This window comes from Ictidomys tridecemlineatus, chromosome 1, assembly GCF_052094955.1.
Source record: "Ictidomys tridecemlineatus isolate mIctTri1 chromosome 1, mIctTri1.hap1, whole genome shotgun sequence".
NCBI lineage: Eukaryota > Metazoa > Chordata > Mammalia > Rodentia > Sciuridae > Ictidomys > Ictidomys tridecemlineatus.
Genome location: NC_135477.1, coordinates 165272646 through 165286616, shown reverse-complemented (window position 1 = coordinate 165286616; position 13971 = coordinate 165272646). Strand labels below are relative to the sequence as shown.

Below are 13971 nucleotides of genomic sequence, written 5' to 3'. Positions count from 1 at the left end.
AACCACCTCGATGTCCTTATCTGACCAGCTCAGATCTGAGCTCAACCACAGGCCTCAGAACATCAGTAAAGGATTGTTTTGTAAAGTCACACAGCTTTTGGTTAATTTGTCATACAGCAGGAGCTAAAAGACACTCTACGGATGATGGCGGTGATGAGTAAGAGGGGTGGGGAAAGGGTTTCAAAGGTAGAAGAAGATTCAATTGAAAAAAGGACGAGTCGCACATGTATGAGCTAGAAAATACTAGGTTTCGTGTCAAATACAAACAAGTTATAGAGTCTGTTAAAGTTCTCATGAAAAAGAAATAAAGAACCATTTATTATAATTTGTATGAAAGCAAAAGAATTTCTGAGTAAAGACATCATAGATTAGAGCTTAAAGGAAAGGACAAATGATGTTTATAACAAATGACATTAAAGATGAATGCCCTTAATATAGAGAGTTCTGAGATATCTATCAAGAAAAATGAACCCCCCAAAACCGTTAAAACCAATAAATGTCGTTCCTCTTATCTCAGTGCTGTTGTATGTGTCATTACCAGTCTTCTCCCTTTATCTAGCTGCGTTTTATTCATCTCTTTGATCGCAGTCTCTTCCTCGGGGAAATCTGTCTTGAACTTCCACATTTCAGTAGGTCCTTCTCGTGATACGCCATTAAAGCCGCCTGCTCCTCTCGCTTCACTCCTCATTATTTGCTCAGGGTCTGTTATCTCTCCTGGATTGTAAATTCCACGAGGCATGATTGAAACTGTTTTGTTCACCAATATGAGCCCAGCATCTGGCAAAATACCTGATGGAGGAGAGACATTCAATAAGTCTTGGAAAATAAATGACTCCCTGAGTGACACTAAGAAAATAAAAAAAGGCTTTACCAAAAACTAGGTAAAGATAAAATAGGAGCATGATGACAGAGAAGCCAGGACCCATGAATAACAAGTCCAGTGTAGCTGCACATATAATCAAGAAATGCAAATGAAGGCAATTCTGTGGCCGACAATGGGTGCCATAAATAACAAGACTCCATGCTGGGGAGACTTTGGTAAGCATGGGACCCTAAAATGATTATCGGTTGATGCATCTGTCACAGAAAGAAATTTACTAAGATGAACTCAAATACTCACAGCTTTTATTCCAGAGATTTCACTTCCAAAGGAAAAATCTAAGTATCCCCAAGTAGCTCAGTTTTATGCGCAAAGATGGAAACAATGCTATAATCAGTAATATTATTTTTTAAAAAAAATTTTAGTTGTAGATGGACACAATATCTTTATTTTATTTATTTATGTGGTGCTGAGGATCGAACCCAGTGCCCCATGCATTCGAGGCAAGTGCTCTACCACTCAGCCACATCCCCAGCCCCAGTAATATTATTATTATTATTTTAAACTGAGGGCTCTGGAATAACTGAAATAAGTTCCAAGTGATTTGAGGTCCTTCACTTATTAGTGTTGTCATGATATTCAAATGAATCCACCTTTCTGAACCTTGTGGCTTCACTGTCACAGTGATAGCCCATGAGTCGATAAATGGTTGGGTTTTAGGAATTAGTTGTCTGTCTCATTTTCCATGGATGCATTGATTGCTCTTTGAGGAAGCAATGGTTCCCATTGACATTTCGGATTCTGTTTTCTTTCCTCTGTTCTTTTACGGTCCTAAGCAGCTGAGGGAGGCAACTCTGTTCTGGGCATGAATGTGTCTAAATGTAGCTTAGAAATGCCGCAGGCAGCAGGGAGGGAAAGGGACCCTTTCCTGTGGGTGGTGGTGTGCCTGTGCTATCTCACGAGTCCTCTGTCCTGAGGTACCTTTGTTCTCACAAATAAGTCTACACACAAGCACAGAGTATTCTTCCCTGGTTAAAAAAAGGGGGTGGGGGTGGGGGAGCAAAGAACAAACAAACACAAAATCTAAGACCTTGGATGAAGTAATGATAACTAATAGATTTTGTGGGCTGTGTGGCATGGCTGACTAGGCCCTTGACAAAAGACAAAACTAAGCCATTAAAAAATAGACCCCCTCAATGAGATTTTTTTGGTGTGTGTGTGTGTGTGTGTGTGTGTGTGTGTGTGTGTGTAATAGGATTATAAGACTAACAAACTAGCTCCATCTTTTTAATAAACTGTATCTGGAACCAGTTTTGTATAAAAATGAACTTGAGGTTGGAATCTAAGTTATCCAAGTATCTTCCAAGTTTCTACATCACAGTTTGCAATTTATTCCAGTGCACTGGAGCAAGCCAGTGGTCTCAAGCCATGGTCAATAATCCTAAATGGGTTCATTTTGGCTTCTTTTTTAGTTTGTTTTAGAATTTACATTTTGCTTCTCAGAGGGCACACATGCTATTGTAATCCAAAGCCTTACGGGGTAGATATTTGGCACCATGACATACCTACTGAGGATTAGCGCAACTCTTCTGTTTAGGCTTTTTAAAATGAACTTTCATTTTGGAATAATTTTCAACATCCAGAAAAACTGCAAAGATAGGACAAGGAATTCCCATATAGACCCCTCGCCCACTTTTCCCTTTATTATTTGAATGTCAGTATGGGGCATTTGTCAAAACCAAGAAATGTCATTAGCTATTAACAGAACTCAAGACTTTCTTGCTGTCTCATGTTTTCACCCTGGTGTCCCTTCTCTGTTCCAGGACCCGTCCAGGGTACCACAGTGCCCTCCATTGTCCCATCTCCCCTTCTCCTTTGGTCCAGGATGGTTTCTGATTTCCCTTGTCTGCTGTGATATGACAGCTATTCTGTAGATTGTCCCTCCAGCTGGCTTGTCTCCTGTTTTCCTCACGACTAGACTGAGGTTGTGGGTTTATGGAAAGAACAGCGCAGGGAAAATGCTCTCATTACCATATTTCAGCGGGGACTCGGCTGCAGAACGTGACTGATGGGAAATCGGCATTACTTGTCTGAGGCAGTGTGTGTTAGGTTTCTCCATCTCAAAGTGGCTAGCTTCCCTGTCCCTGCTCTGTTCCATGGAAGTGAGTCACCAGCAACAGCCCACAGTCCAGGGTGAGCAGGACTCCATGCTCACCTCCTTTAGGAGGAAGTAGCTACTTGTGTGATTTGTAATTATTCCATATAAGAATTGACCTCTCCCCCTCCATTTATTTACTTCTTCACTAAACCTATTCAGTATAGACTCACGAATACTTATTTTATGCCTGGGATCATAACCCAATCGCACATTATTTATCTCACTTAAGACATCTTTTGGAGGACACTTTGAATTTCTAGTACTATGAGATGTTTGAGGCTCATCTTTTTGCTACCCTAATTTTAGAGTCAAAAATTTTGGATTTTTAAAGAAGGCTACTCTGGGATGTCTTGATTTCTGCCCTTCATTCAGAGAGGCTGCTTCTTACCAAGCTCCCATCCTTCCTCCCTCCCTTCCTTCTTTCTTCCCTTCTCTGTGCTGGGGCTTGAGCTCAGGGCTTCGTGCATGATAAGCATGCATGCAAGTTTCCTTTCTATAACTCTTGTCCTTGACACTTCCATAAACAGCTATCCTGTGGATCTCATATGCCAATTTTACATATGGACCAATAACTGCAAAAAAATGTAAGATGCTCCGAGGATTCCAATGTAACATACAACATTAGGCAGTGGAATGATTAACCACCCATAGCCTTCTCTAGGACGAGACGATGTCATCTAGTGGAAAAAGAGAGGAAAGCTGAATAGATGCCCCTCATCTTCCTCTTTGTCCCCATTGGGGCTCCCATTCCCATCTCCTGCATTGGGGACACCCTAAAGATCCAAGATGTTCCAAACCTTTGGTAAGCTCAGAGGGCTGCACACAGGCCCCCATCAGTGCCTCATTCTATCTATCACCATGTGCCATTTGAGGAAAGTCTAGAGCCAGCTTGATCCACGCAGGTTATGATGCTTGCAAAGCTGTGAGTGGGTGGGTGATTGGGGGGTCCTTCAGCCCATTCCAGGCTCCCCCTGGCATAGAGAAGGCACATTTAAGGCACTCCTTCCCATTTCTGTATATTTTGTCATATACAGGGCAGTGTTGGAGCACTCTCACTATATCGAGAGACTGGCACCTGGTCTTTATTTTTAATCAAAAAGAAATAGCCTTTGTCCCTTGGTTGCCAGTTTTAAAAAAAATCCTAGCCTGGCATCAGGAGACCTCAGTACTATTCCAGAATCAGCCCTTAGAACATGCTTGTTGCAGTACCGTTTCCTCAACTCTGAAGTGGAGAGGACTATGTTTGTCTTGCCAATCCTACAGCTTATGAGAAGAATAACGGAAAGATGAAAGAGTGCTTTTTTGGGAGATGAATGTTATTACATTGAAAAAATATGTACCACTGGAATCCCAGAGATTCATTGGCTTAGACGAAAGAGCGTCTTGATGTTCAAGACCCGGGATGATTTTTAACACAGAGTATAGGTTATTGATAACGAGGAGGAAGCATAAGCCAGAGGTGACTCCCCAGCATTCCGGCTGCCAAGGTCAGGTCATGATCAACGTGGAGGGCAGCATGTTGAAATCCTTATCTTTGAGGATGACCCCCCCCCACCCTTACCCTGTTTCCTCCCATCCTTCGTCCACTTCACCACCAGAACAATCTTCCTCAGTACATCCCCGGGTCGCTGTGTCTCCTCGTCCCATTCTCCTCAATCCTGTAGCATGGTTTCTCCTACTTTGTGTGAATTTCTTGGATCCAGGAGGACTGGAACTGTCACTCTGCACAAGAGCAGCAGGTGAGGGTGATTTGAAGTCTTAGAATAGAGCTGGGTTGCAGGACGAGGTCAGCATTCCTCACTTTGACGTTCACAGTGTCCAAATCTACTCCAGCTTACCTTGCTCTTCACGTTACCCCTTGTCCCAATTCTGATGGCAGCTAAGGGGAATAGGGATGCAGAGCTCTCTTCTTTTCTTAGGGAGCGTGCCAGTGTCTGAGCACACCCTTCCTGCCACGCCTCGGTCCCATCCAGGACACACCTGGCACTATCTCCCTCTGCCCAACTGCCATTATATGAGGCTTACTGGATTAAAGTTTGGGGACAGTGAAGGAAATGACAAGGAGAGAAGTTTCCCTAGGAACGTGAGAGTTAAGTTGGGATTATAAAGAAGGAAATCAGTTCTGACCAGGTGAGCTCACATGTGAAGGATTTTAGATATAAACTGAACACAAGCAAAGCAAGTTCTGGGTCCATTTTTTTAAAAAATGTGTGTATAATTCATGCATACTGAGCTTGCCACTTGAAGGTTAAGTCAAGGTCAGACCAGAGAGAGGACTTTAAAATGCCTTTCAAAACATCATGGAGGCCAGGCACATACCTAGAATCCCAGAAGCTCAGAAGGCTGAGACAGGAGGATGCCAAGTTCAAAGCCACCCTCAACAAAAGTGAGATGCTAAGCAACTCAGCGGGACTCTGTCTCTAAATAAAATTCAAAATAGGGCTGGCGATGTGGTTTAGTGGTTGAGTGCTCCTGAGTTCAATCCCCAGTACAAAAGAGAAATGGCTGGGGGTATAACTGAGTTGGTAGAGTGCTTGCCTTGTATCCACACAGTCCTGGGTTCAATCCCCAGCACCTTAAACAAAACAAAACAAACAAACAACAATAATAACAACAAAATAAACATCATGAGGTTTGTTCCTGGGAAAGGAAAGAGTTGAAAATTCAAGGACTGTTCTGATGCTGACTTACAAAGCACTCACCTCTGCAAAATCAGGAAAGGCAACAGAACCTGCTTAGATTCTAATGTCAATTAGTCTTGTCTCCTAACTGAGTGAAGTTAGATAAATTATTTCACTTTTTTGAGCCTATTTTCTCATCTGGGTTATGACACAAATAATAGATCTTACAGTACAGAGTTATTACATGTATATGACAAGGGAAGTAGTCCTTGGAAATTACATAATAAAAATATTTAATACCCGTATAGCCTATAAGAAAGGCTGTTAATCAGCTTTCTGTCACTATAACAAAATCCCTAGGATATTTAACTTATAAAGAGAAAAGGTTTGTTTTAGTTTATAGTTTTAGAGGTTCCGGTCCGCGATTCTAGACCCATTGCTTTGTGCCTCTGGTGGATGTGCTGGAGAGGTGCACGTTGTAGAGCAAACTGGTCCCCTCAGGTCCAGTGATCAAAAAAGGGAGCAGAAAGGGCCAGGATCTCCACAATCATCTGTGAGGATAAGCCCCAAATCCCACAACAACAGGATCTCCCATTAGGCCCCACGCCCTAAAGATTCCACCAAAAGCACCAACCTGAGATCAAGCCCTTAACACATGAGTCTTTGGAGAATAGTCAACATCCAAACTATTTTCCAAAAAGAAAAATAGTCTCAGAATATGTTAATGCACCTACATTAACATGGACAGTAAGAGCCTACTTGGGCAGTGTTTTGTTCTATACAATGTGTTGGATGATACTTTAGAGGCCATTCATTTTAATGGCTTCATTTTATAGTAGTAGATAAAACTGAGGATCAGAGTGGTGAAGTAACTTGGGGAATATCACACAGTAGGCTCTATGAATATATCATGGTGCTAGGTGAGAGGAGGCATAAAGACAAGCAAGTCAGGCCCTGCTTATAGAGAAATTTTAGATGAACAGAGATGATATTAGGTGTGGTAAGAAAGCCTGCACCGGACGAATTCACAGAAACTGGTGGTCAGAAGGAGATTGGCTACATCTCGGCCTTGAAATTTGGGACCACTGACCCACTGTTCATGTGTTCTTTGGCAGATGAAAAGGGCCAGAGGTCCAAGTCCAGTGTATATTGGAAATGATATACAGCTCCTTCTCAACAACATGACGTTTAGTTTTTGGAAGAAAGCAATCTTGGAGCAGTCATAGCCTCTTAAAATTATTGTCTGTGATTAGTTTGCTAAGGAAAAAAAAAATCTAGAGCAGCAGGGAACATACTGTGTAATTAGTCCCCAAACCTCTCCCACCCCCACAATTCCCCAGGGCACCTGCACCGACAGCTGTCACTCCCCAAGCAGTTTAAAGTCCTGAAGTGGCCTGAGAGCAGAGACTGGAGCCAGGGAAGCTGCCTCCGTCCCTGCCACCCACTGGGGTGGGCTCACAAGATGTGCTGGCAGCACCATCTGAAGCCTGGCGCAGAACCCAGAGGCACCGCGGGCCTCGGCAGCTCCGCTGCTGCCCCTGACAGGCAACTGCTGCGCTTCTGTTTGGGCCCTTCTCCCAGCTGCCAGACTCCAAGACAGATCTGAGGGCTGGGATCCCTCCCCAGAGCCTGTGGGGCCACCCACCTGGCTAATCACTCTGTGGCCTCCTGGGAGAGCAAGTAGGCACAGAGGGCTGGTCATTAAAAGGAGACCTTGCTGAGATCAGACTTCTGGGCTGAACACCTCTGCTTTGCTTCTGAGAGCTGGCGATCCAATTGTACTTTTCAAGGAGGTCTTAATTTGAAAGAGACCGGCAGCAACTTCATGCATAAATCAGAAGAGAGAGGCCAACTAATCCCACGACAGTGAAGCTTCTGTTGACCCGAGGGATGTGTCAGGCTCCCTTGGCTGAAATTCCACCACGAGGGGCACAGCCCTTGTTCCTTTGGGTCCTGAAGGGGAGGATTGTTCTCAGGACAAACTTTGATGATCAGCTAATACCATAAAGGGGGAATTTCCTTCCAATTCTACCACTGGTAGAGGAGGAACTAGCCTTACTGAACACCACCGGGTCTTTGAGATGGCATTAAAACCTGGAGGGGGCATTTGGCAGGTGCTTTGGTTACATATTCTTGTGACCATCAATGGCTCCTGTGGTCTTCTTAATAGAATTCCTGCCAACTTCAACCTCACAGGAGTCAGGGATATTTCACTCTGGCTCAGCCTTTATCCATCGCTTCTACTGACAATACTTTGTTGTCTCCGCAAAGTGATTGATTGTTATTTGCTCATGCCTACGATGAATGGCAGCCCACATTGGCCTTTTTCAGAGAACATGGAGACCCTTAATCCTACATGTCCTTGGAAGCCCTGCAGCCAGGTTTTACCTCTCCCAAGGAGTTTCCCATTTCCTTCAGTAGCCATTTAGAGCTCTTTCTCCTCCCAATCAATCTACCATTTTGTATCATTCATTCAAATCTAATGAAATTTGGATTTAAGAGTGAGCGATCCTCCTTCGTTGACTGTTTACCACATTATTTTTTCTACCAATAGGTGCTGATATGGAAACAAAATCATGCCCCCAGACCTTGACTGTTGGATTGATTCCTGTAGGATCAAGGTCCATGAAGCCTCTCTTATTTAGCTTTAGCATCAGTCCAGATCAGAGGTTGGCAGACACCTTCTGGAAAAAGTCAAACAATAAACCTTCTGGATTTGTTGGGTCAGGTCTCTGTCACTAGTGCTTAACTCTGCGGTTATGGTACAAACGGAATCATGGATGATAATATGTTCAAAAAATAGGCATGGCTGTGTGTCAATAAAACTTTAATCACAAATTAGGCAGTGGGTCAGATTTGCTCCATGGGCTGTACTTTGCTGACTCCGATGCAGACTGTAATACCCAACTCCGTTTGGTGATTTTCTGTTGATTGTCAGAGTCTAGAGGTACATCCTAAAACAATGTAAAACCCCTCCACTGTCAGTTTGCAAACTGTGAAACTTCATGATGTCTATGAAAGTGGTGTTGCATGAACTAACCTTGTGAATAATGAAAAACTGGCAGAATTAGACCAATAAAGGAAGGGGAAATCAGTATCATAACACATAGAAGCTTCAAGAAAGAAAGACTTGAATATCAGAAGAGAAAGCCATAAAGAAAAAAAGATGACCTATCAAACACTTCTACAAAAAAATTACTTATTTATTATTTTTTATTTGTTCTTTTTAAATTTTTGTGACAGTAGAGTATATTTGGACACATTATATATATACAGGGAATTCAACCCATTCCAATTAGGATCCAATTCTTGTGATGGCACATGATGTTCAGTTATGCTGGTCATGTACATATGTGCAAAGGAAAGTTATGTCTGTTTCATTCTATTGTCTTTCCTATTCCCTCCCCCTCTCCCTTCCCTTCACTCCCCTTTGTCTAATCCAATGAACTTCTATTTATTGTGTAATTGTGTTTAAGACTCCAACTCAAAGCAAGTGTGGTATATCTTGCCACCACAAAAATTAAAGCAAAATTAAGCCAACAAATAATAAATCAGGACATTGTTGGCATTTTAAATTAAATGCTGACTAATGAAAAATAAGCCTGGGGGCTGGGGATGTGGCTCAAGCAGTAACGCGCTCGCCTGGCATGCATGTGGCCCGGGTTCAATCCTCAGCACCACATACAAACAAAGATGTTGTGTCCGCCGAAAACTAATATATATATATATATATATATATATATATAAATTCTCTCTCTCGCTCTAAAAAAAAATAAATAATTAAACATGGTTTTAATTTTTAAGTTTCATTTTTTGAGATGTGCACCTGGCCAAATATTTTTCATCATACATTTAGTATAAAAATGTGGTCCCTATTTTGAGGGTTCATTTTAAAGGAGCACTTATGGGTCTTAGGATGCTGAGGCAGAGGATCACAAGATCAAAGTCAGCCTCAGCAACGTAGAAATGCTGTAAGCAACTTAGTGAGACCCTATATCAAAATAAAAAATACTCGCTTAGTTGTTAAGTACCTCTAGGTTCAATCCCTGGTAGACCTCCCCCTTCCCCCCCAAAAAAAGTGGGGGTGGGGCATTCATGATGTGAATTATCCTTATATACAAAAGACTGACTTTACATAAAAATCTCTATTTAAAAGGAGACCTTGACGTTCTTAAGGTGACAACCACATGTGATTCTTCTTTGTTTCTCACTACTCCCCAAATCCTATTTTATAGCCAGTAGATATTATATGAATACATACTTCCTTTGTGACATTTGTCATCTTAATGCCTCCCTTCAGAAGGGAAGTGCATGTGTCTTGCTATTAGGAATAAATATACAAAAATTAAACATAATAAAACTAATATTTATTTGATATACTGTGATCAGTATTGTAAATATTGAGAATTAATGGGCTTCATTTCTTTTAAATTTTTAATGAGAGTAGTCTGAAGAATGCTCATCTTCTTCTTGCTATGTGATTTACCATATACAGCAAACATGTTTCCTATGTCTTTGTGAATTATTTTCCTAAGTTTTGATTACCTTTTAACATTTGTTCATTTTCTCTTTTATGCCATTGAAATTGCTAAGAGTTCCTGTGCATTTTTATAGGCATCACTTTCTTAGAAATATCTTCATCCTTTTTGCTAAACTTTTCTCAAAAATGTCAAAATTTTACTTTCACATTGTTACTTTGGTAGCACATTTATTACTATTATTTTAATTTTTTTAGTTTTGCAGGATGAGAATTGAAGCCAGGGCCTTGTCCATGCTGGGCAAACACTCTACCACGGAGCTTCATCCCCAGCCCCTAGTTGCATATTGAGATTCTGTTGAATGGTGGTTAGCCAATGTTCCTATGGTCAGTTATTTCTATTTTTAGCTCCTTTACATCCGACTCAAATTTCACCTCCATCTCTACTAGTTTTTGTTTCTTCATTGTGTTTTTATCTTTGTTGGCTGTTACCCTGTTTTGATGATCGGCCTTTACAAAATGTCAGTTGGGTTTATCACCAGAAGATGAGAAGCCGACACAACTACGGGCTTTGCTGTCTGTAAATGACCAATGCACAGTAAGCTCAGTTACAGATATGCAGTGACCAGTAACCTATAACCTTTGGAAGAAGTGATACTATTGCTCACCGATCATGAAGCACATCTGTTATTTATGCAGTGATTGATAGACTGAAGAGCTAGCAATAAAGTTTGTACCCTATTTAGCATCTATAATTATTATACTTTGATATGAGGACTGAAAGATAAACTATGCTGTTTGGATTATGGCAGTAGCAACTAAAATGTGTGCATGTCAGACAATGAAAGTGAGAACTTTCCATGTATAATATAAAAGTTACTTTTGAACCACATAAGTTAAACACTCATGGTTCAAAAGTTCAATAAGTTTTTTTTTTGTTTGTTTTTTCAACTGGGAATTTACCCAGGGGTGTTTTACCACTGAACTCTATCCCCAACCACTGAACTCTATCCCCAACCCTTTCATTTTCTCTTTTATGCCATGAAATCTCCAAGAGTTCCTGTGAATATTGTACTATATAGCTTCTTGCTAAATTGCTTAGGGCCTCTCTAAATTGCTGAGGCTGGCCTGACTTGCAATTCTCCTGCCTCAGCCTCCTGAGTTGCTGGGATTACAGGCTTGTGTTATCTTGCCCAGCAAAAGTTCAATAAGTTTTTAAACACCATTACTTTCTAAAGTGATACCCCAAATAACTTCCTGGTACTGTAAAAATTTCTGTGCATTTTTTTTTTAATCCAGTGAAGTAAAATTTGGTTTTTTTGGCCAATGATTCATCCTATGCCTCACAATGGAAACAAGATATCCTTGTGCTTGAGCAGATGGCCCTGCCTCACCTTCTGGTGATGCAGAACACAGAGAACCTGCCTGCATCTCCCTCCTGGGCACACGCCCAGGTGAGATGTCAGATGAAGGGTTGCAGTAGAGACAGTGGTGCTGTAATGTGGTGGGGGCGAACCCTGGCTGGGGAGGGGAACAGGCTAAGTGGAAGGTCAGGCAGACTTTCTGGTAGCTTGTAGGTTATGATCAGAAACATGAGGAAGTCCTTTGGACAACCTGCACCATTTGCCTGGTGATGGAACAACAATCTCAAGGATTGCTTTTTCTCTAGAAATCCATGATGACACTCACCCATCTCCTGACCCTAAAGACTTTTCCAACATAATATCAGCACTCTACAGTTTGCTTATATAACTCTATAGTTTATGTAACAGTCCAGAAAGAGAATGCACATTCTGTTTTATCTTTTTCTTTCAGGAGAGGAGACAGAGATACAGAGCAGTGGTAACAGTCCCAAAGTCCTCTGAAGTCCCATTGTGGGCCTAGCACAGACACAGTAGCAAATGCCTGGAATTAAGCCCAAGGCAAGACCCCTGCTGGGTAGAGATGTCCCCATAGCTTTAGGAAGAGGTTCAGTGACAGAACTACCTGGTAAGGTGGAAGCTACATGGATGAACGTGTCTTGGCATTAAACAGTAGTCCCCAAAGAATGTTCTTCTGGCCCCCAGTTAGTGGGGCTGAGAGTTTTGATGACACCTACAATTTCTATGGCATGATAGTTTGCAGCAATGATAGATGAAAATGAGGATATAGAACAATTGGGTGGTAATTTACTACTGTAGAGGGTTATGAATTTACTTACTTATGGATGAATTCTCATGCCCAAATGATTCCGACTTTGATGAGTTTCTAAGAACAGCCGCAGCCCTAGGGAAATGTGTGAAGTGATGGGTCTGGAAATTCTGAGATTGAGGTTCCTGCTACAAGATCAGATCCAGGCACTGGTGAGAAGGCTGGTGTCCCAGGTTATGCCTGCAGTCAGGGGATGGGAAAAGTATTGGTAAATAAAGGAATAGAATCCTTCTATCTCTCCATCTTATTTTATGGAGTCTTAATGACTTCTGAAGCCCTAGGGATGGCAGTAATTTAGGTACAACTAAATCAACCCATTGTCTTGACTACAGTAACTATTTAGGGAAGGGTACCTGCAGGAAATGAAGCTTCAATGTAGGACTTAGGCTGGTAATAGTGAAATGGGATATTACTTCTTCTGCCAAGATTGAACCAGGAAGAATGTAAACCTCTAGCTTCTCATTTCTACCACATATAGAGCCTATCAGAGGAAAGGTAGAATCATGATGAGGGAATTGACAAAGTTCTAATATTATTATGCAAACCTCTGTATCTAGCTATGCCTGATGCCATTTCATGAGCTTTTCCATTATATGATCCAATAATATTCCAGCGTATTGGGGACCAAAAGATTAACTACAGCAAAGGGAAGAAGCTTACTCAAAATCGCAAGGCTGGTGAGTGGAACTTGAATAACAAATCCAGGTATTTGGGTTCTGAGTGCAGAGTTCATATTATTCTTCCTACACAGGGACAATGTTCTATGAGGGGAAAAAAAGGCAGGAAAGAAAGTTATCAGAGCCATTACTTAAGGTGGGAGACGATTGCTGTAAAAGGAATACACAGAAGCTCAAACCACCTAACAATATAACCATTGCACAAGCAGAAATTTGCACTGTAATTTTGGTCATTCAAACATGCCTAAACAATGCAGTTGATAAAGCATCTCTTTCTGGCTTCAGGAAGCTGGAGCAAAGGTTTTATGATTTATTCAAAAATCACAAAGTAAAGTAATGATGGATTTTAATGTAGGCATTTAGATTTTCCATTGTTCAATGCTGATGACAACATAAGAAAAATAGCCTAATTCACAGAATTTTGATTATGTGGTCAACGTTATGATCTTAACCATAGGCTTTGTCTGATGGATTTAAAAACTGTGTGGAAGGACAAGACTGATTCAAGTAGCTCACAGCACCACCTTTCAGATTTGGCAATGACTTTCGATCGGTTCTCAAATCACTTATGTTTGCCTTTGTTCCCACTTCAAGCAAAACAGAAAGCTTGTTTTATTTTTCCTTTGGGTTATTACCTTGTAAAACTGAGTTCCAGCAAAATGCAAGGCAAGTTCCACTGAAATGCAATAGAGTTAGGGGCATCTTAAAGATGGTTCCTTGATAACAACACAGGATTCTATCAAGAAAGCCAGTTAAGCACATCTTTCTCTTAGGACTTGTTTGTCTTCCGTCCTGACAACACAGAAGAAAAGTATTGAAATTGCTTGATTTTGTCCTTATTATTCTCAGAATCGCATGTGGGTCTCATCTACCATTTTGTTTTTACTATAATCCCACATGATTGTGATGACATTGAGTGTCAGTGCAACACTGGTTATTTTTCTTTACTGGAAAAAAAAATACCTAGGAAATGATTGCATGTGCTTAATGACAAAGATAGCCAATTCCATCCACATTTTTACCTTTGG

The 13971-nt window shown here is 41.3% G+C and overlaps 1 long non-coding RNA gene across 1 annotated transcript; it reads right to left on the bottom strand.

Moving 5' to 3' along the window:
- Window positions 1-383: 383 nt before the first annotated feature.
- On the bottom strand, window positions 384-13029 carry LOC120885538 (uncharacterized). Its single transcript, XR_013425666.1, has 3 exons — window positions 12927-13029; window positions 12277-12446; window positions 384-789 (listed from the first exon to the last, which is right to left on the bottom strand). It is a non-coding gene; the product is annotated as an uncharacterized LOC120885538 (long non-coding RNA).
- Between the last annotated feature and the right edge of the window lie 942 nt (window positions 13030-13971).